This window comes from Mus pahari, chromosome 2 (genome assembly GCF_900095145.1).
Source record: "Mus pahari chromosome 2, PAHARI_EIJ_v1.1, whole genome shotgun sequence".
NCBI classification, from domain to species: Eukaryota; Metazoa; Chordata; class Mammalia; order Rodentia; family Muridae; genus Mus; species Mus pahari.
In genome coordinates, this window is record NC_034591.1 from 18,141,256 (window position 1) to 18,165,031 (window position 23,776).

Sequence of the window (23,776 nt, forward strand, 5' to 3'; positions counted from 1 at the left end):
TATCACTTGGCCATTTTGGTTCTGCGGGTCTCTTGTCATGTCCAGTCCCCATCTACCTGTTCCACTTCCACTCCCACTCCCTCTCCCTCTCCCTCCCCCTTCCTCTCCCCCTCCCCTCCCTACTGCTCAGTCCTTTCATGGTCCTGCTAAGTCTGCCAGCCATGTTCAGTCTAGACTCCTTCCTCTGCCTGCTTCTCCCTTCTCCCAGCTTCAGAGGTGGCTACATCCTTGCACTGTCCTCATCTTCTTCAGTCAACTGGCTGACTGGTTTGGTTTTTCAGACAGGATTCTTACTGCGTGTGTGTCTCAAACCTGAAGCCTCAGCCATCGGAATGCCTGAGTGCCACTTCCAGCTCAGAGAAACAAGTTTTCTTAGAAATATCTGCAGACAAAACTATGATCGTCTTCATCCCCGTGTTACTTAAACTATTTTGTGGGACTTGGGGAAGAGTCAGGGCTGAATTACCTATAGGGAGAAGCAGCACACTGTAGGGTGGAAAGGCCTTTCCTGTCTCCCTGCCTCATGGACTCTAACAAGAGGAGCACCACAGCTTTCTCACAGTGGGCACGGACTAGAGAAGGACACACTAGCGCTGGCCAGTTCCCTGGGGGCAGTTTCCTACTTCTGTGCTGCTGCAGACTGAAGTAAAGTCACAGGAAGTAAAAGTGTGGAGAAAGGAAGGCTGAGGAAGCAAAATGTGTGGAAAAGCAAGTATGGGAACACTCAGCACTTGACAAAGCCAGGTAGTTTAATAAGAAACATATTAAATGTGGAAAATGTACACCTTGCTTTTAAAACAGAAAGTACAGAGAGCTCACCTGCTCAGAACCAAGTTACTGTACCAAAATGCACAGGGACCACACTTTAAACACCTTCAACATTTCGGCAATAAAAGTTTTAAAGAGGGATACAAAACAGCACAGGCTCCGGGTGTGGCTCAGAGGGAGAAGGCTGATCACATATGAGGGCCCTGGGTTCAGTCCACAGCATCTGAGGGTGGGCCTAGGGGGGCAGATACTTCTTTTAAAGATACTGACATCTGACATTTCTGAAACTATCAGAATCATGACAACTCTTCTGTTTCCTCCTGCCTTTTCTCACTTTTCAGGGAAAGCAAAGCAAACACTGCCACTCTGTCTTACGATTCCAGTGGATTTAACCAGGCCCTGGAGGGCTGTCTGTCTCTATACATTTGCCTTAAATACATTTACTTGAACTCCCTAAAAAAAGTGGCTTTACAGCATATATAGAAGACGTAGGAACTATAAATTGTTGCTGCAAATGACATTTCTCTAGAAACAATCTATTTAGGAAGAAATATCCAAAGATTTATTTATTATATTTTTATGTATGTGTGTCTGCATGAGTTTATAAATACCATGTGTATATAAGTCTCCATGAAAGACAGAAGAAGGCAGCTGGTCCCCTAGAACTGGAGTTATATGTGATCATAAGCCACCAGATATAGATGGGAATCAAACCGAGGTCCTTTATAAGGGTAGCCAATGCTCTTAAACAATGAGCCATCTCCCCAGTCCAAAGGTAGAAATTTTCAAACATGTAAACCAAGACCCATCACCTTCTGCTCAATAGCAGAAACAAATAAACCAGGCATTTGGCATTCTTTTGAAGCCTGAGAACAAAGGGGAAAGGCACAGAACCCCGCATGCTGGCTAACTGCTGCCCTCTTGCTGGCAAGGCACCATCTTCATATCAAGTATTTAATCCAGTCCTTCCCAAAAAAAGGCCTTCATCTGCAATCTGACAGTTAAATGTCTCAAAATCAAGCTGTGGGAACATTTACTTAAGAGAAAACAATATCAACAAGAGAGAAACATGGCTCAACACTGAAAAAAAGACATGTTTGACCACAAACTTACAATCTGCACATGGAAACAAACGTGGCCCCTGTAGTCCTACCTCTGAAAGGGGGACATCATCCTCTTATTTACAGTGCTTCGCAAGGAACAGACTATCTGCTAAACTCACCCTAGGCACAGAGGAATTCCAAAGGAGGATTTGATTTGATGTTTTAGAATCTGCCTTCTCCTATCTGTTCACTCACAGGGAAGGTGGCAGACAGGCCTAGAGAGGTCAGAGGCTGCTGCAGACCTGGCCTCCCTCCACCACGGGGGCTCTGGGCTTTATCTCATCTTCTACTTGATGACAAGTTCCTTTAATGCTGGGGTCATTCTGCTGTAAGATCTTACAGGTCGTACTTGTTTGTTTTTGTTTTTTGTGTTTTGTATTTTCAAGACGGGGATCTCACTATGCAGTCCTGGCTGTCCTAAAAAACTCACCGTGTAGATCAGGCTGGCCTTGAACAGAGCTCTGCCTGCTTCTGCCTTATAGGTGCTGGACTCAAAGGTGTGGGCCAACATACATGTGGCCATGGACATATCCTTTAATGTAAAAGAGATAACAGAAGTAGGCTTGCACTGGGCAGTGGTGGCACACCCCTTTAATCCCAGCACTCGGGAGGCAGAGGCAGGCGGATTTCTGAGTTCGAGGCCAGCCTGCTCTACAGAGTGAGTTCAGGACAGCCAGGGATACACAGAGAAACCCTGTCTTGGAAAACAAAACAACAACAAAACAAAACAAAACAAAACAAAACAAAACAAAACAAAACAAAAAGCTTGCCTATGTCTTTTCACAGCATATATATCTTTTCCAAGATAAAGAAAATATAACTAACAGATGAAGGCAGCATTATCAGTAGGCATGGGAAGTGTCTCTTGATATATCTTCAATTGGCCTCAACTTCCCAGCAAGCATCCCTAGTATTGAAACTGCAGATGTGAGTCATGAGGCCCTACTTACTAAAATCAAAGTTTACTACAATCTTACTACTGAAAATTTTATAAGTACAAATATCATTCCACCTGCTAGGGTGAACATGTTGAAGCTTTTCCTAAAACAAGAAAACCTTATTTATTACCAGGTCAACAAACCTGTAAGAGTTCAAACTCCTGGGACCCAAGGTAAAAGAAAAGAAATGGATTCCTTAAAGTTATCCTCTGACTTCCACACAAGTACCATGACACATACCTACACACAGAGCATACACACATACACACACAACAACGATACACAGATTTAAAAAAGAAAATGTGAGTCTTACTATAAAGGAAACATTTGGGAGCTAAGAAAACAAGAAATTTATTCGAAAACCATCCTTACATTTTTAGGATGTTTCAACAAAAGGAAAAGACAAAAACTAGACTTTATGGTTTTACGAGTTACATGGGTGCACAGAAGCAAGCAGCTTCCTGTGTAAGCAAGGGCAGGTCCACACTGCCTCTGGTAAGCCAGTGGCCCAGGATGACAAATGAACAGCAAAGGCTGATGGGTAAGACAGACTTACTACACTGCATCCCCCTAACTAATTCAGACATACGTACGTCTGTCAGTGCACATGACAGATGCTTTTTACTCTCATCTGCACTTTCCAGGCTTGGCTTAAGTTATTGTTCTGTAAACAGAAAAAGACTCCTCGAGGAAAAAGTGCCAAAGATGTTGTTCTCCCTATAATGCTCAATAACTGCCTTACTGAGTTCTTAAACCTACCGCTCAGTAGACGTGCTCTAAAAAGACTCGGGATAAATTTATGCTCAAAGCAACTGCACATGTTAGGAGACTGTATCTTTTCTATACTTTTTTTTTAATTTGCTGAAGCTCACTATAAGCATGCCTTTTATAAGCATAAATTATATATTCTCATATCATAGTTATAATGAAGTGGCACATACCATGGTGAATGGAATTGAGGGCTCTGGTAGACTGTACTCAATAGCAGTCTGTAAAATTAAAATTATGCACTAGACCTAATCCTAGATTCTACATATACATCTCCTGTCTACAAAAATAAAAGTATCAGCCGGGCGTGGTGGCGCATGCCTTTAATCCCAGCACTCGGGAGGCAGAGGCAGGTGGATTTCTGAGTTCGAGGCCAGCCTGGTCTACAGAGTAAGTTCCAGGACAGCCAGGGCTACACAGAGAAACCCTGTCTCGAAAAAAAAAAAGTATCATTTAAGTACCCAGGACTTTTAACTACCTCCTCCAGACACCACGGTAATGGCAGCCAAGGCAATGTATGAAGAAGTGCTCTGCAAAGCACTAGGGAAAGTCGAGGGCACAGTGTAGCTGACAGCATTACCACTGCCACTCTAGCTCCTCATCAACTATGTTGGAAAACCGGCTGTTGGCTTCTTCTCTCGTTTAGAGTTCAAAATAGTCCATCGAACTATATTTAAAGAAAGCAAATTCTGTATCAAGGCAAATTTTAGAAAGCAATGCTGAGGGCTGGAGAGATGGCTCAGCGGTTAAGAGCACTGACTGCTCTTTCAGAGGTCCTGAGTTCAAATCCCAGCAACTACATGGTGGCTCACAACCATCTGTAATGAGATCTGATGCCCTCTTCTCATGCATCTGAAGACAGCTGCAGTGTATTTATAATAATAAATAAATCTTAGAAAGACAGACAGACAGACAGACAGACAGAAAATAAATCATCCCCAGCAAATTACCTGGGGGGCTAGTTGGGCGTTTCTCCTGTTCCCCCACACTCTCAGAGTCTCACATTCCCTGAGTGTGTAAGAGCGTGCTTCTGGGCTTTTGTTACTCTTCTTGCTGTCCTTTGTCTTTTATTATCCCTTGACAGTTCCAAAGATTAATTTTGGTCATTTCCACCCCTCACTCCCCTCTGTCCTCTACAGAGACCTTCTGTTGAGAGTTCCCCCTCTGCTCTGGTGTCTTTTACTTTTGCCTTGCGTGCTGGAACTCTACACAGAGAGCAGCTGGTCCCAAGCCTATGCTCCCTGCCTCACTGAGCGCCCTGTGTCACTCAGGACAAATGGCTGAGGTGCCTATGTCCACACCAGCCACCAGCTGGCCCTAGGCCCTGGCTCTTCTCCCTGCCATCTTTCTACCCCCACCTTCCCACCCCATCCCACACTAAACTTCTCCAGAACAGGGCTTCTCTTGCCTTCCCATAGCTTCTGATTCCTAGATAACAAAGCCACTCTTGCCCTCCACTTTTGTCTGTCCCCCACCACACCATCTCTCCTCTCACGGCCCAGTTCAGTTCTTCAGACCCTCAGATGCCTCTGACCCTGCTCTCCTTCATATCTACATTAAACACCATCTCCTCACTGTACCTACAAGTCCTCATCTTCAGTCACACATTTTTATGTGCAAAATAATGTTCACACACAATTAATGCTTATAAACTAGGAGAACAGGTGTGGCATAGCACACCTATAATCCTGATGTCAGGGGAACTGAGGTAGGGGAACGGCATCAAACCTGGAGTTCAACACTGGCTGGGACAATGCAGGAGAATCTAGGGGAGGCAAGTGGAGGGCGGGGATACCAAAGGCTAATGCAAATTTCTACTTATTCAACTAAAAGATTCTTTTTGTATAGCACCATGAGATTACCTGATCCTTTTTTAAAACCTATACAGTATATTCCCGGTATTATAGAATTCACTAAAAGAGTTTCATAACCAATCTACATAGCTAAAAGATGTGACTTTTTTATTGAAAATAAACAGAGTTCTCATCTGTGTACATCCATACTGGTGGGAGCCTCTGTAGTTTCTGACCCAGCATTGTCTCTCACTGTTCTAATCCTGGTCCACACTCCTGCAGAGCCAAGTCTCTGAAAATAACTGATCCCATTACTGTCCTGTTTGAGGCCCTTCCATGTTGCCCCATTTCCCACAGACACAGAGCTTGCACCTTTGAGGGAGAAGGGTCAACCAGTACCCTGTAAAAGAGAATTCTAGACCTATCTTACAAAAAAGTACATTTAAGTTTTACAAAAAGAACCCAACTTATTTAAGCTTTTAACATTTCAAACACAAATAACAAAATCTCATTTTCTCTTAAAGCAGTGGTTCTTAACTTTCCAAATACTGCAACCCTTTAGCAGAGTTTCTTATGTTAGGGTAACCCCCAACTGTCTTTTTTGTTTTTTTTTGCGGGGGGGGGGTGTTCGAGACAGGGTTTCTCTGTGTATCTCTGGCTGTCCTGGAACTCACTCTGTAGACCAGGCTGGCCTCAAACTCAGAAATCCACCTGCCTGTGCCTCCCAAGTGCGGGATTAAAGGCGTGTGCCACCACTGCCCAACTGACCCCCAACTGTCTTGAGTTAGGATCTTACTGCTGAGAACAGACACTCTGTCCAAAGCAACTCTTATAAGGACAACATTTAACCGGGGCTGGCTTACAGGTTCAGAGGTTCAGTCCATTATCATCAAGGCAGGAGCATGGCAGCATCCAGGCAGGCATGGTGCAGGAGGAACTGAGAGTTCTACATCTTCATCTGAAGGCTGCTAGTGGAAGACTGGCTTCCAGGCAGCTAGGATGAAGGTCTTAAAGTCCATACCCACAGTGATAAACCTACTCCAACAAGGCCACACCTACTTCAACAAGGCCACACCTACTCCAACAAGGTCACACCTACTTCAACAAGGTCACACCTCCAAACAATGCCATTCCCTGTGCCAAGCATATTCAAACTACTACACCAACCATAAAACTATTTTTTTTATTTTATAACTGTAATTTTGCTGCTATGAATCATAATGGATGTAGTTATGAATCATAATGTAAACATCTGTGTTTTCCAAGTCTTATGCGACCCCTGTGAAAGGTTTGACAAACCCCCTCCCGCAAAGGGTCATTACCCCACTGACTTAAAGGGGCTTAAGACTGCTTCAGGCGAGTCAATAAGCATGTGCTGAAGCCAGGGGAAGGCTGTGCACTAAAATATGGATAGTATAGCAAGTCTTTGTCTTTGGAGGGGGGTGTTGTAACAGGGTTCCTCTGTGTAGCTTGGACTGTCCTGGAACTCACTCTGTACACCAAGCTGGCCTCAAACTCACAGAGACCTGCCTGCCTACACCTCAGGAAGTACTGAGATTACAAAGTGGGCCACCAACACCCAGCTACTCCAAGTCATTTTTTAAATGCATAGATGTGCCAAAACAATACACTTTCTAGATAGCAAACATTTGATTCCATGCTAGTCAGTGTCACTAGGGTTCCTGGGTGAGCTGCTCTGCTGTAGTTCCTGGTGATTCAACTCTTCAGAACTTTGTGTTTCAGTTTTATGTTGAGTGGAAGTTTAAAGCTCTGAGCCTATCCTTTAGAGCCCTCACTGAAAACTGTAACTGCAGAAATATGTGCAGAATCTAAGTCCCACCATCTCCCAAAACACCAATACAACATATTTTTTGTAGCTTAGTAGATCTGGTTGGTGAGCAGAAGGTCACTGTTCCTCTAGGTCAGAGAGGGAAGCTCAAATGTCTCAGGGTTGAAGGGTAAAATCAGGTTCACTGGTACAAGAGTAAGATCGTGGCCATCAACCTAAGACCCAGCGATGAGGGAAACAGCTGATTTGAGGAGTCAACAGTCTCATTCTTCATTCTTGCAGTTTTCAGACTACAAGAATAAAGATTTTTATATAAAGTGTTCCCCACTTTAAAGTAGATCCCACAAGCATGATCTAGTTCCCACCCACGAGGTTGCACCCTAGAAAAGTACAGATATTTTGGTTCCTGTAATTATTATATTGATGCCGATCCTGAGCCACATACTCTGTTAGACATGGAGACAATGAAGACTGTCAGGCTGTACCTCTGAGGACACAAGCCCATGGAAGTGAACAACACACAGACACAATGTCATAAACACTGTGTGCAGTACAAGATCCGGGACGTGAGGTTAGTCCCAGCAGGACCAGGCAAACTAAGGGGAAAGGTGGGCAGGCAGCAGTGCGGAGACCACAGGATGCAAGGCTGCAAGGCTACAGGGATGAGCCTTAGTGTCCTGGTGAGACAAGACAATGGACCCTCAGTTCCTGGGGGCATAGCAGCACATCTGGGAAACATTCTCATAACTGCAAGATCCTATAAGATTTCCTCTTGCTGTGTTAATGTAAAAAAACACAGAGTTACAAAGGAGAAAAGTGTATATAACCCACGTCCCACACTATTACTATATCCTTCTACCTAGAGTTATCCAAGGAGAGTCTTGTATACAGACAGGAGGTTATATTTATATATTTAGGAGCACACACACATATCCATATACCTATATTACACACACATGCGCTTTCCTCTGTGTTCCCTCTACATTCCTAAAAACTTAAGCAAATTAATGATTTAGTTAGTTTCATTTTCAAAATCAACTCCTACAAGTAACATATGAAGAGGACGTCATGGTAAGACGCTTTGGGGCTGGAGAGACTGACTGACCAGCAGTTGAAAATACTCTTGCACAAGACCCGGGTTTGGTTCCTAGCACCTATATGGTGGCCCACAACCATCTGTAACTCTAATTTCCAGGATATCCAACACCCTCTTCTGGCTTTCACAGGCACACGTGTGGTACACCTACATACATGCAGACAAAACATTCACATACATAAAAACTGAATCGTTTTAAAAGATGCTATCAATTTTTCCTAATCCTTTTCTCAGACAAGCACGTGGTCTCTTAGCACTCCAGCCCATATGTTTAAATGTTTATACTTTCTCTTCCTGTGGGATATGTCACAAGGTTGGTTTTACTGTATATTTAAGGAGAAATATCATCGCCTATGCTCCTAAAAGACAGTCTGCATTCTCTCTTCTCTCACTCAGAATCACTAACACCCACATACATCCCTGACAAGGTTCAGGAGTGAATCTCAGGAGCTAACACTCCTATTTTACTAAGTACCTCTCCTCACCTTAATGCTTCTAACACAGCAGTTTTTAGCCTGTGAGTAGCAGCACCTTTCGGGGTTGAATGACCCTTTCACAGAGGTTATCTAAGATGATCAGAAATAGCAGATATTTACATTACAACTCATAACAGTAAGAAAATTACAATTATAAAGTGGCAATGAACTAATTTTATGGTTGGGATCACCACAACATGAGGAACTGTGTTAACTGTGTTAAAGGGTTGCAGTATGAGGAAGGCTGAGAACCACTGGTCCAACACAAAATTTCAACCAGCTTCGGGGCTGGGGAGATGGCTCAGTAGACAATGTGTTTGCCATAGAAGCATGAGGACCAGACCTCAGATCCTAGCGCCCACACAGAAGCCAGGAGAATATGAGCCTCTCTGCAATCCCAGAGCTGTAACAGAAACAGAGTCATCTCTGGTGGAAACTGGCAAGACAGGTTCAGCTGGAGAGCCTGCCTTCCTAAGAAAAGCAGCGATCAGCCGGGGACAACCACGAGCTTCCACTCACACTCACACCCACACCCACACACCTATACACTTCCACATATACACGAACACACACATGATACAGACACACTCAAAATGTTTTCTAATTCAATCACTTTTTCAAAATGAACTACAAATATGAAATGAACCAATTTTTAATGTATTTAACAAAATATAAAAATTTTAATCAGTAAAATTTCTTTAATGTTTCTCATTTTATAAAACCTGCTAGGGGCTAGCAAAGTTGCTTAGCGGCTTAACATGCTCACTGCTGAGGCTGACCATCAAATTCAGAAGAATTTGATCCTCAAGAAAAGAACTGAGGGCTGGTGAGATGGCTCAGCGGTTAAGAGTACTAACTGAGCCGGGCATGGTGGCGCACGCCTTTAATCCCAGCACTTGGGGGGCAGAGGCAGGTGGATTTCTGAGTTCGAGACCAGCCTGGTCTACAGAGTGAGTTCCAGGACAGCCAGGACTACACAGAGAAACCCTGTCTCGAAAAAACAAACAAAAAACAAAAAAAAAGAAAGAAAGAAAAAAAAGAAAAGAAAGAGTATAGGCAAGGCCTTCCTGGTGATCCAGAGGAAGAGTCAGGAAGTTATATATCCTGAGAATTTTGCCCACCCTCACCATCTCTATAGGCACAAGCCTACCTCCAGACTTGCAGCACGTATGCTGGCCCTGCCTAAAGGAGACTGTTACAGAGAACAACTGACTTAAGAGGTCCACAACCCAAATGACACGTTTACAACCCTACACCCAAGGCTCAGGTACAGGAGAGGGCAGAAGACTTCAGGAGCTGGAGGACTGACGCTGCTTCTAGGTACATGACAGGGAGACCAAATCCATGAAACCTCACCTGTACGGCTGCCTAAGAAACAGCACACAAGCCACAGCAGACGAGGGAAGTCTAACAAGACCCTACCCACAGATGGGAAGCTATCCTCAATCAGCTTTTGAGAGAAGGAGACTAATTCTTCTGGGGGAATGAGGTCCCTGATTTGTTACTAATCCCAAGTGGTTTATGTACATATGAGCAGCACTGATTGCTCTCAGCAAACTGTATTTATATATACGTATTTGTGTATGTGCTTGCCTGTAAAGCAATAAAGAGGTTGTGAATTTGAGAGGAAGTTGGGGGCACAGGAGGAGTCTGAGAGGGGAGACAGAGGAAAGGAAGGGATGTAAATATAATCCCCATGTATGCCCTCTATGCTATACAAATGAACCTTAGAAACATGTTAAGTGACAGAAGCTACAAAGTCATGGATTGTATGACTCTATAAACATGAAATGTAGCCAGACTTAGTTACTTTGTGGGGTTTTTTTTTTCCCCCACATATTATCTCCCTAGCTTCACCTTCTATTACTAGACAAGAAAAAAGATTGGGGGGGGGGGAATAATCTTTGAATTGAATTTCTTTCCTTTTGTTTCTTCTTTGCTTTGTAGCTGATCTTTGCCAAGGCTGTGGGTTCTTTTTCTCACCTTTTATCTTCCCTCCCCCATTCACTCCCTATCACTCAATAGAAGGGAAACAGTAGAGAGCAAAAAGAGAGAGATCTGAATCTAATTTCTTTCTACTTGCTTCTCCTTTGAGCATGACAACTAACAAACAGTAACCCACCCCCCTGAACGACCAACAAGTACCCACCTCACCTATCAGGGCTCTAGCATTTACAGACCCTCTTTAAGGGCATATAATTCCAAACATCGCACAATCACAGACACTATCTGTAGCTAGCAAAAACCTGTCTCTGCTAGAGCACGAGGCAAATCAGAGTCATCTGCTGCTGACAGTGCAAAGCAGCCCCACAGCCCCACACCTGGGATTAAAACAAAAACATAGTCTTAGAATAGTTCTGGTTTTTAAGGAAACCAAAATTCCAGAATCTCACTACCATGAAATGTCTAAAAGAATAAATGTAGCCTGGTAGTTCCCAGAATACAGAAAGAAAGAAACCACCTAACGATTATAGTTTTGTTTCTGGAAAATAAAGTGTAAGAAACTAGATTCACATGATAGTTGGCCAACCGTGCCAATGTAGTAATTGCCAATTAATTATTCACCATAATAATACACGGGTTCTATCATGTTGTAAACATTTCATTTCAAGGGCCTGCCTGCATTCTCTTCCCGCCCCACTTTCTTTTTAAGGACATGTCTTACTCACTACTGTGTAGCCATGGCCTCAAGGAAAGATTTGCTTGCCTGGGCCTCTCATGTGCTGAGACTAAAGATGTGTGCCACAGCGTGTCTCATTTGCTAGAAAATACTCTTGCCAGGCCAAACATTCTCTCTCAGTCTCTAAATTACCCTGATGCAGCTGGGTCAAAATGCATTAGGCAGAGCTGCGGAGTTGGCTCTGACTTCATAACTGTAATTTTGCTACTATTATGAATCATTAAGTGACCCCTGTGAAATGCCATTCAATCAGCTTGAGAACCCACTGATCTAAATGAACAATGAAGACATTTAACAAAATGAAATCAGAGAAAAAGTATTTCACCTCACCATGGAAAAATTCTTTTAAGCCAGGCAATGTAGTACACAGATCCCAGAGAGGCAGAGGCAATGAGGACTACACAGGGAAACCCTGTCTGGAAAAACTAAAGGAAGGAAGGAATGGGGGGGGGGGGCGTTAGTGTGAGGGACCGCCTTTAAATTAGTTATAAATTCATTAGCACCTTTCAAAGGTAAGTATTAAATTTTGAGGGTATATTATTACAGAACCCACAGCCTCCAGTTGATAGGGTGTCTGTCACCTGAGGTCACTGCAAACCTTGATGGAGTTAAGACCTCATATGCCTAAATCCTGAAGAACCCAGCTGTCCACGGGCACTGAACCAAGCAAAATGCCAAGACACAAAGTGAACAAGAACATCTGTCAACCCTGCATTTGGGGCAGAGAGGCAGAAGTCCACATCACTTAGTAAGACCTGTCAGTGAGTGAAAATACCAACAAATGAATGACTATGCTAATAGTGAGGAGCACCAAAAGATGGCAGAACTACCCTTTAACTTAAAATCAAATAAGCTGTATTAGTTAGCCAAAAAAAAAAAAAAAAAAAAATCAGACCTAAATATTAATAAATACTAGTTAATAAATCATTTAAGATTAATACTACTTGGGGCCTGGCAGAATGGCTCCCACAAAGAAGGGTGGTGAGAAGAAGGGCAGTTCTGCCATCAACGAGGTTGTGACCGGAGAATACACCATCAACATTCACAAGTGCATCCATAGAGTGGGGCTTCAAGAAGCGTGCTCCTCAGGCACTCAAAGAAATTCGGAAGTTCACCATGAAGGAACTGGGGATACCAGATGTGCACATTGACACCAGGATCAATAAAGTCGTCTGGGCCAAGGGAATAAGGAATGGTCCATCGCATCCGAGTACACTTGTCCAGAAAATGTAATGAGGATGAGGATTCCCCAAACAAGCTGTACACGCTGGTAACTTACTACCTGTTACCACATTTATAAATTCTACAGTTGGTCAATGTGGATGAGAACTAACCTGCTGAATGTCAAATAAAGTTGCAGAACTGCCAAAAAGGAAAAAAAATTAATACTACTTAATAAATCACTGGAATCATGTAGAATAGTTTGTATACTTTTGGTAAGCCCTAACATCTAGACTATTATAAACCTGGAAGGAGGAGAAGAGCCTAAGCCCATGACAAATCCTTTACAGTCACCAGGTACTAAACCTGTCAGCACTCAGCCCGAAAAGGAAGCTGGGCCAGGCGTGGTGGCGCACGCCTTTGATCCCAGCACTCGGGAGGCAGAGGCAGGCGGATTTCTGAGTTCGAGGCCAGCCTGGTCTATAAAATGAGTTCCAGGACAACCAGGGCTACACAGAGAAACCCTGTCTCAAAAAACAAAAAAACAAAAAAAAAAGAAAGAAAGAAAGAAAGAAAAGAAAAGAAAAGAAAAGAAAAGAAAAGAAAAGAAAAGAAAAGGAAAGGAAAGGAAAGGAAAGGAAAGGAAAGGAAAGGAAAGGAAAGGAAAGGAAAGGAAAGGAAAGGAAAGGAAAGGAAAGGAAGCTGGGAGCAATAGCATAGGCATGTGATCCCAGAACCTGACCTGGCAGCAGAGGGAGAAGGACATTCAAGAGCCCAAGGCAACCTTGGTCTATTTAATGAGTTTCATGCTCTACATAGGAAGTGTCATGTCAGCCTCAGAACATAGTGAGACACTGAACAACAGTCAAACTCTCAGAAACACATTACACTTTTAGAATACACAATGCAGAGCTGGATGTGCTGGGCCACACCTCTGAATCCAGCACTCACAGGCAGACTGCTCTGAGTCTGCGATCTACAGCCTGGTCTACACAGTAAGACTGCCTTTAAAAAAAAAAAAAAACACTATGCAAAATTGGGCATAATGACACACGCCTGTACATTCAGTATTTGTGGGTTTGAGGCCAGGTTAGGATACTCAAGAAGACCAAGTGCGATGACACATATCTTATACACCAGCACTCAGGAGGCAGGCTTCTGTGAGCTCCAGGCCATTTCATTTAATGAACTCTAGATCCACTTTTTAAAAAGCATCTATGATAAGGGCATGAGCACACAACTGTTTACTGGTAGGAAAAATAAGGTGTATCTTGCTATTAGTTTTACTACAAAAATAGTGATTTGTTGTTGCCACCTGCTGGTAAAATTCATTATGTGAACATTAATGAATTTGAATTCATTCATCACTTCACGTAAAGCATTTACTATTGTTAAAATTAAATACACACGAAAAGCTTGCTTGTACTTGCTCAATATTGTCTTCTTTGTGACATCCTAATCAAACTATTCTAGTAGACTTTTCTTTGGAAAAATGTTAAAGCTACATCAGAATTAATGGTGACTGAAACTAGAAAGTGGCTCGTACTACATTTTCAGGCCTGGAAGACTAAGGGGGAAAGATTATTAAAAGTTTTAGGACAATCTGATCTACCGTCTGAGGTCCTGTCTAAAAACAGGAGTGGTCAGGAATGCAGGGGAAGGTTGAGTGGTCAGAATGATGAACCACAACTAACAACCTGTGGAAAAATTCTACAGAAATCTGGTAACTGATAAGAAATTTAAACACACACACACACACACACACACACACTTTTAAATATACACTGTGAAGGTAAAGCCATTCCAAGAAACCACAATTTAAAACAAAAAACAAACAAACAAAATCCTTGTGCCAAGAGGCTGCCTTGCCATGTAAGCTGTCAGTGAGCAAGGCCCAGGCAGTCCCCACAACAAAACAGGAACTATCACTGTTGTTATTTGCCCGCCAGAACTAGATACCTTACCGGTAATGGTGCCTTATACTTTTGCCTCAGAAAACAGAAAAAGCAAGCTGGAACTGGGTTGAAAGAGTCCTTGCTTGCTGGGTAAAAGGTGTTCTTCGACTTGGCTGTGGAAACCTCTATGTAGCAAAACCAACCCCCAAGAAAGACTCACCTCCTGATACAACCATGAGTACATAACAAGAGCACACAGTGAAAATAAAGCAATGCCACTAAACAAGGCAGCAAGACTGCAATGAGAACTGGAGGGCAACACCAGGCATGGTGTTCAACTACAGTGCCATCACTTGGGAGGCTATAGCAGGAGGTTCTACAGTTTGACACCAGTCTGTGTACACGTGCACATGCGCATGTACATACACACCACACACACACTCACGCGCGCAAGGGAGCCAGGCATGACAGCTTCTAATCCCACCCAGGCACAAGGCCAGCCCAGTTTTTAATATATCAAGTTTCAGGGCAATCAGGGCTACACAGAGTGGAGAGGGCAAGAGAGGGGAAAGGAGAGGCGCTTGAGTGAGGAGAGAGGGCTGGAGAGAAAAGTCCTTCACATTTATTTGGGCTGGGCCGTACTGGAGAATTAAAGCTACGATACTGCACGCTAGGCAAGCTCTCTACCACTGTGATGCTGTAGGATTGGCCTTATGCTTACAAGCTTTCCATGTCCTGGAAGTGATGGCAGCATTTCAATTTCAAGGCCTGCCCCCTAAGTGATATACTTCCTCCAACAAGGCTGTACCACTTAAGTTCCTTGACAACACCACCAACTGGGGACCAAGTGTTCCCATGCCTAGAAATCTGTACAAACTCACTGTTCCATTCTCTGGTTCTTTATGAGGAGTTGGGACTTAAAGAATCCTAACCTTCTAGCTGAGTGTGGTGGCGCACGCCTTCAATCCCAGCACTTGGGAGGCAGAGGCAGGCGGATTTCTGAGTTCGAGGCCAGACCGGTCTACAAAGTGAGTTCCAGGACAGCCAGGCTACAAAGAGAAACCCTGTCTCGAAGAAACCAAAAAAAGAAAAAAGAATCCTACCCTTCACCGTTCACTTCATATGCACACCGTCTGACATTTCCACCCCAGCTCTGTGGATCTCAAGCTCCTGCTCCTTTAGACACAGCATTTAGTTTACAATGCTGTTATCACTTCAGCTTTTATTTTCCTCACAATGGGACAGCACTTCAACCTTTGTAAGCAATATGGCTTCCACCACAACTACTCAACTACACAGAAGGCCAAGTATGATGCTTGCTACATGCATTTAGTACCAGCACTCAGGAGACAGAGGCAGATGGACCTCTTTAAGTTCAAGGCCTGTCTGGTCTACATCAGGGGTTCCAGAACAGCCAAAGCTACATAAAGATTCTGTCTCAAAAAAACAAACAAAAATAACAGCAACGACAGCAAAGTCCATCAGCAAACAGAGTTTGTAAGTAAAACAACTCCTATGGACACGGGGACTGAATTTCTCTTACCTTTTATGTGATAAAATACTTTTTAAAAAGTTTTAACCTATTTTACCTGCAAGCAATACAATACCTTGAGAGGTAGCAGATACAGCCAGCCAGCCAGCCACAGCTACACCTCTCCACAGTGCATCCTCAGGATAAAGCGCTGACTGATGCTGGGCATCAGGACACACACTTCTCATTCCAGCTCCTAGGAGACGGAGGCAGGAGGATCTATGTGGTTTCAAAGCCAGCCAGGTTTACACAGTGGGTTCCAGGCCAGCCAGGACTCAAAAACTTTAGCAAGTCTGAGTGCATGACCCTCCTGCTACTCTGTTCTGGTCACCAGAGTTAGCCTGCCTCGGAAGGCTCCTGCTTCACTTCAACCATGTGAAGAGCACAAGTCAGGGTTAGTGTGACTTGAATCCATTTACTTTGCCCCGTTCTGGAACAATTTTTAAAAACCCTCTAGGTTCTCAAAAGAGAAAGTGAGATTATAAGAAATTGAGCTAGGGTCTGGAGAGGTGGCTCACAAGTTTAAAAAAAAAGTCCTGCTGTGGCAGAGAACACAGGTTTTGTTCCTAATATCCACATGGTAGCGCTCATAAACAGAAGCTTTACAATTTTATGGCAATGTATTCCTTTGTGTTTGTTTGTTTGTTTGTTTGTTTTAAACACAGGGTTTTTCTGTACAGCCATGGCTGTCCTGAAACTCACTCTGTGGACCAAGCTGGCCTCAAACTCATGGAAATCCACCACATCTGTTCCTGAGAGCTGAGATTAAAGAAAGCCATGCACCACCACCACCCAACATGACAGTATATTCTAAACTCATTTTCACACTTTATTAAGACAAGATCAAATTAAAGAAATTAGCATAGGGCTGGAGAGATGGCTCAGCAGTTAAGAGCACTGACTGTTCTTCTAGAGGTCCTGAGTTCAATTCCCAGCAACCACATGGTGGCTCACAACCCACTGTAATGGGATCCGATGCCATCTTCTGGAGTGTTTGAAGACAGCAACAGTGTACTCATATTAAAAAAAAAAAAAAAAAAATGATAATTCTTAAAAAAAAAAAAATAAAAGAAATCAGAATAACCAAGTATAGTCAAGAAATGGAAAAATACTCTGTTGTTTAAAAATTACAAGTTCTGAAAAGAAATAAGGTGAAACAATCTTATAATTTGAAGAATAAAAAAAAAAAGGCAAAACTGTGTGTACGTCATATGTACGTACAGTAGGTGCCCTCAGAGGCCAGAGGAGGTGTCAGATCCCGTGACACTGGAACTACTGGTTATGAACCCTCTGACATGGGTCCTGGGAACCAAACTCAGTTCCTATAGAAGAATAGCGGGTTCTCTGAGCAATTGAGCCATCTCTTCAACACCAAAGAATGAACAAATGTAATGTTATGTTGTGTATTGTATGTGTATATGTATGCACATGTGTGCTGGAGGCATCTGTCCATGCGTGCACACAGAGCTCAGTCAGCTCTCTTCCCATTGTACTGTCTGAGACAGGGTAGTGTCGGGTCTTTACAGCTACCCCTCTGCACCTTACTGTCTGACACAGCGGCTCCCATTCCACCTGGAGCTCACTGATTAGCCAACACGTTCCCAGATCTACCTATTTCTGCCCCCGAGCAGTGCACAGCTTGTTACATAGGTGCCAGAATTTAAGTCAACCTCATGTTTGTACAGAAAGGACTTTCAGCCACTGAGCTGTATTTTCAGCACAGAATCTTTCTTAATGTATTCATTCATAAACATTTACTTCATGCATGAAAAAAATTTGTTTAGAATGTAAAATTACCCACTTCCCCCCCCCAAAAAAAAAAAAACAGTGGCCAGAGGCTGAAGAGATGCATCAATCAATGGTTAAGAGCACATGCTGTTTTTGCAAAGGACTTAAGTTCAGTTCCCAGCTATGTCAGGCAGCTTGCAACTGCCTGTGAATCCAGCTCCAGTGAATATAACACCCACCCTTTTATAGCCTTCTTGGGCACTTGCACACATTGTCTACATACATACAAACAAAAATAAGTAAAAATAAAAACAATTACAATCAGTGATATAATCCTCACACACACACTTTGTGTGTGTGACTATAAATGTGCATGTTCAGCCAGGCAGTGGTGGTGCATGCCTTTAATCCCAGCACTCGGGAGGCAGAGACAGACAGATTTCTGAGTTCGAGACCAGCCTGGTCTACAGAGTGAGTTCCAGGACAACCAGGGTTATACAGAGAAACCCTGTCTCAAAAAAACATAAATAAATAAATAAATAAATAAATAAATAAATAAATAAATAAAATGTGTATGTTCTCTCTGTGTGTACGTGTGCGCTCACGCACAGATAAACTAAGAAGCTGTGACTGTCAGCAGAACTCACACCTCTGTCTAGCTTCCAGGCTCCTGTGTGTCCTTTGTTTATGCAGTGGCTAACACCTTCATATCCCACTAAGGAGGCTGCAGCTTTATGGCCCCTATCTTCAGGTTCTGGGAGGAAGAGCAATCACACAGGTAAGGGTTCCTAGGAGGGAAAAGGCAGGGCAGCTCTAAAACTTACTCCTTACTCACCCCACTGTTGGGTTCTTTACCCATTTGAAATGTATTGAAAAACAGGCGTATACATTATTTAATATGCTTCTTTCCAAGGAACAGAAACCAAATTCTCTCAAGGTGGGTTGTACCCTTCCAGATACAGGCTTATATTTCCAAGGGTGAATCATAAAAGGTACTGCTGCCTCCTTCTGTCTCAACACTCCCAAACAAAGCCAGCCAACTCGTTACAAAGACACTCAAAGAACAATCCCACAGTGGGGTGGCAAGAACAAACCTGCTAGGCCACTTTCACACTCCTAGTACACAGAACCTTTGAGAGGAAAAGTGCTGTCAAGTTCCTGCATTTACAGTAATCTGACTTCAGTTTTGGTCTCCTTACCCTATTAGCCCATGCAAGCAGTCCTCTATCTTGCTAATGGAAGAAGGCCCTGAATCCTGACCTTCTTGCCTTGACTCCTGAGAGCTGGGATCACAGACAGGGTTTCTCTGTGTAGCCCTGGCTGTCCTGGAACTCACTTTGTAGACTAGGCTGGCCTCGAACTCAGAAATCTGCCTGCCTCTGCCACGCCCGGCGGAAAAAAAGGTTTCTTAATTGGTTGAAGTGTTGTAGCTTTGGCTAGCAAAAATTAGAGTGGTGACCACATGGGTTTTTGTGGCCAAGGTGTCTTTACAGACTAGCTGGCCTCAGGCTCTCCTTCTCTGTACTTGCTACTGTTGTATTTTCCAAAGGTCATGGAATTCTCCAATGAAGGAGAGATTACCATGATCTTTTAAACTAAAGGCTTAAAATACTTTGAAAATACTCTTGTCTTCTCTTTTTCACTGTAAAAAAAGCAGATATGGGTTGGACACGCCTTCATTTTGAGCTGAGTGTATATGACATTGGGCTATATGAAATAGTTATTTTCCCCTGAAATGTCAAATATCACGTGTTTCATACGAATACAAGTAACAGCTGATAGACTCAAAAATGAGCATTTTTTGAACATTTGCTGTGTGCTAGATAAATGGGAAAGCTGAGGGCATGATCACGTCCTAGCAGGCCAGAGGGTGATGACTGCAAGTCCCACCTAGGCTAAGCAGTGAGTTCTAGACCAGCCTGGGTCAGTAAGAGTGAGCGAGCACCAGGTCTGGGCAGTGTTCGGGGTTCCACGGTCAGTGTCCTTCATGCGCACACTCAGGAGAAATAAGGAAAAGGCTGCTGTCTGTCGTTTTGCTACATATTCAAGCTCGACTGAGTTGTAAATTCTTACTTAAAACTAGGGCAGCAGTGCCCACAACAGCCAGGGGGAAACAACCCGCTTACCTGCCATCCAAGGAAGGGCAAACAAAATGTAATAGCGCACAATGGGGTATTCACCAAGAAGAAGGAGATGCAGTTGCATGCTACGACAAGGATATACTTTGAAAAAATGCTGAGGGAGAGCTGGAGAGATGGCTCAGTGGTTAAGAGCATTGGCTGCTCTTCCAGAGGACCCAGGTTTAATTACTGACACCCATGTCACAGCTCAAACATGTATGCAACTCCAGTTCCAGGGCTTCTGATACCTTCACATAAACAAACATGCAGGCAAAACACCGATGGGCATAAAATAAATACTTAAAAATGCTTAATGAAAGAAGCCAGTCATAAAATATCCAGTTCATATGAAATGTCCAGAGGCATTACAGATTCTTGCTGGCTACCCAGGGTTGTCAGGGAGTTAAGGAGTGAAAAAAAAAATTTTTTTTCTAAAAGATAAGGTCTCTTGTAGCCCACAGTGACGTCAAACTTCCTATGTACAGGAGACTGGCCTCTCAAGTGTACCTGGGATTACAGGTGTGCTTGTGCACTTGGGAGGCAGAGGCAGGTTGGAGACCAGCCTCATCTACAGAGTCCCAGGATAGCTAGGGCTACACAGAGACACCCTATTTTGGATTTAAAAAAAAGGACCACCACGCCCTGCTGTGATTTGTTTTGAATGTTGGCTACACTGTGATTCCTTATCCAAAACATCACATTTCAATCTTGCTCGCACGCACGCGCACATGCATACACACATACACACATACACACACACACACACACACACACACACACACACACACAGACAAGACAATAGAGTCCTCTGTTGCTCCTATCACAGCCACCACGCTCTCACACTCTGTCTGGAGAGCTCCTGTCATGGATAATGAACACGGCTTCAAGATGTCTAGATCTGTTGTAGTTGTGTTGCTCTAGTTTATTTTGTGAACTTATGTTCAGGTGACACAGATATAAAAAAAATAACATGCAGAAGGTATGAAAAAAAGTTTTAAGCTAGACAAGCCAGGCATGGAGGTAGTATACACCTGTAATTCAGTACATCAGAGGGGGAAGCAGAGGGGTAGGCAAGAGATCAGGAGTTCAAGTTCATCCTTATCCACTTTAAGGGCAACCTGGGTGAAACATGGATCCCTGTCACATAAAAAAAAGAAAACAGAAAGAAGGGGGGGGGGGAAAGTCAGCCAAATTAAAAGGACATGGGAAACTTGAGAAAATATCATGATACCACACCTTTTCTTTCTCTCCATTCTGAAAATTCCTGAACAGCAGAAACACCACAGAAATAGCAGTAGGTAGACTTCCAGCCTCTCTATGCAGCTCTGGCAGTGCTGGAACTCCTTATGCAGACCACAGAGATTGGCCTGACTCTGCTTCCTGAGTGCTGAGATTAAATGCATGTGTCACCATGTCTGGTTTATAATCTTCTTATTCGGCAGGTTTTTATTAGGCTATATTTTAGGATGAATGATTGAGCCTTAAAATACTTCAATCAACCACCTCACACCCTGACAAAGTGCTCCCTTCACACTGGAAACCTGGGCTGCGGAGGAGGGCGGGTCACACATTTGACCAGCTCTAGGCCAGTGGCTCTCAATCTTCCAAATGATGCAACCTTTACTACAGTTTCTAATGCTGCAGTGACCCAAACATGTTTTAGTATAGAATAGAGTTTATTCGGGGCATGGAGAGGGGAGGAGAGAGGGAGGGGAGAGAAGGGGGGAGGGGAATGGAGAGAGGGGAGAAGAGGCAAGTGAACAAGATAAGAGAGCCATAAAGTTATTTTCATTGCTACTTCGAAACTGAAATTTTGCTGCTGTTATGAATGGTAATGTAAATATCTGATATTTCCAAGGGTCTTAGGTGACCCCCTGTGAAACCCACATGCCCTGGGGAGGCAACACATGTCTTAGCAAACGGCATTTAAACCTAAGCCAGACACGTAGAAACGGAAGACTGTCACCTCTTCTCTGGGAAGTGTGGGAAAGAGTTCAGCCATTGCTCGTCTAGGGGAAACCCAACCTGTTACTAAGGGAACTTAATGCTCATTAGCAGAGGTGGGAACTGGCGCTGCTGCTACAGCGAGTACAGAGACAACCCAATGGCACTACTGAAGCCCAGGCCTCAGGGAGGAAGGCACGGAGAAGAGGCGCATAAAGCAGAATAAGCTAAACATCCAGGGTCACGGCACCTGCGTCACAGAGCCTTTTTTTCCTTAAAATTAATTAATTAATTAATGTAATTATATGGCACCTATAAAGTACAATTTAAACATGTAAAGTAACTGAAGATTTGAAAGCTAAGGTAAAAAACACTACAGCCAAGAGTGGTGGAGCACGCCTTAGTCCCAGCACATGGGAGGCAGAGGCCACAGATGTCTCAGTTTTAGGCCAGCCTGGTCTACAAGTCGAGTTCAAGGACATCCAGGATTGTTACACAGGTTACTTCTTTTCCAAACTTTCTTAACTTTTCTCTCTCTCTACACACACACACACACACACACACACACACACACACTCCATATTTAGGTTGGAGATAGTAATATATACCTTTAATCCTAGCAAGCAGACCTTTTTGAGTTCAAGGCCATTCTGGTCTAACACAGAGTTAGTTCCCAGAGAGCCATATAGTAAGACCTTTTCTTGAAAAAACAAAAACAAAAAAGCATCGCTACCCACCCCATACCCATACCATTGTATGCATGTGTACATATTCACACACACACACACACACACACACACACACACACACATACATGTCTATAGGAAACAATGTTATTTTTGCCTACCTTTCAGCAAAGGGATGATTTTTTTAAATAGGCTTTTAAAATAATCTAAGGACTAGAAACTTTATATAATGCTTTTTTTCTTAAAGATAGATATATATCATAAACCACCTCCCTGGCAAAAAAACTACAAATGAGATATTCAAGAGATTAAAGAGCTGCCCAGCTGATGGCACGAGCTAACTGAAGCAGCAGCAGTCTTTCTGCTCTGAACGCCAGAAGCAATGAGTGCCTGCTGACCAAAAGGACCTCGGCTCACAGGGACACTGAGAGACAGGAATCTTATCCACACCTATGCTTCAGACACGGGGTACAAGGGAACATCACTGACTGACAAGAGTATTTACCTGAGGCGCTTGTAGCAAACCCTGGGTCCATCGCCCCATAAGTGGGGCACTGTGGCACACACTTGTAATGCCATCACCTGTTCACTTGGCAGATAGACCACAGAGATGGGATGACAGAGTGCTCGTCTACCAAATGCAAGGCCCTGGTTTGGTCCTCTGCCCCAGGGAAGGGGGGAAAAAAAACCAACCAACCAAACAACAGGAACACAAGTTCAAGGTCATCCTTATTAAAGGGGCTCAAAAGTTCAAAGCCATCCTGGATATATGAGATCCTCTCTCAAACAAATAAATAAATAAATCACACACACACACACACACACACACACACACACACGCTCGCAGCGCAGAGTTCAAAAGTAAGGCTATTACAATAACCTCTCTCTGAAATAGACTATTTTTCTGTATCAGTCCCAGCATGATTTGTTTCCCTACAAATGAAATCATATATCTATCAAGATGAACAGAGGGCTGGAGAGATGGCTCAGAGGTTAAGAATACTGTCTGCTCTTCCAGAGGTCCTGAGTTCTTTTCCCAGCAACCACATGGTGGCTCACAACATCTGTAATAGGATTGAATGCCTTCTTTGGGCTTGCAGGCATAAATGGGCTTTCAGGCATATGTGCAGGCAGAACACTGTATACATAATAAATACATATATACATACATACATACATCTTTAAAAAATATTTTTAGGCTGGGCATGGTGGCGCACGCCTTTAATCCCAGCACTTGGGAGGCAGAGGCAGGCGGATTTCTGAGTTTGAGGCCAGCCTGGTCTACAGAGTGAGTTCCAGG

General features: G+C 43.5%; 1 protein-coding gene and 1 pseudogene across 6 annotated transcripts in view; one reads left to right on the plus strand and one right to left on the minus strand.

The window, feature by feature from the left end:
• Positions 1-23,776, minus strand: part of Srpk2 (SRSF protein kinase 2) — a 166,554-nt gene that overhangs the window by 131,895 nt on the left and 10,883 nt on the right. The gene's annotated exons all lie outside the window — the stretch shown is intronic.
• On the plus strand, positions 12,362-12,744 carry LOC115063133 (annotated as a pseudogene).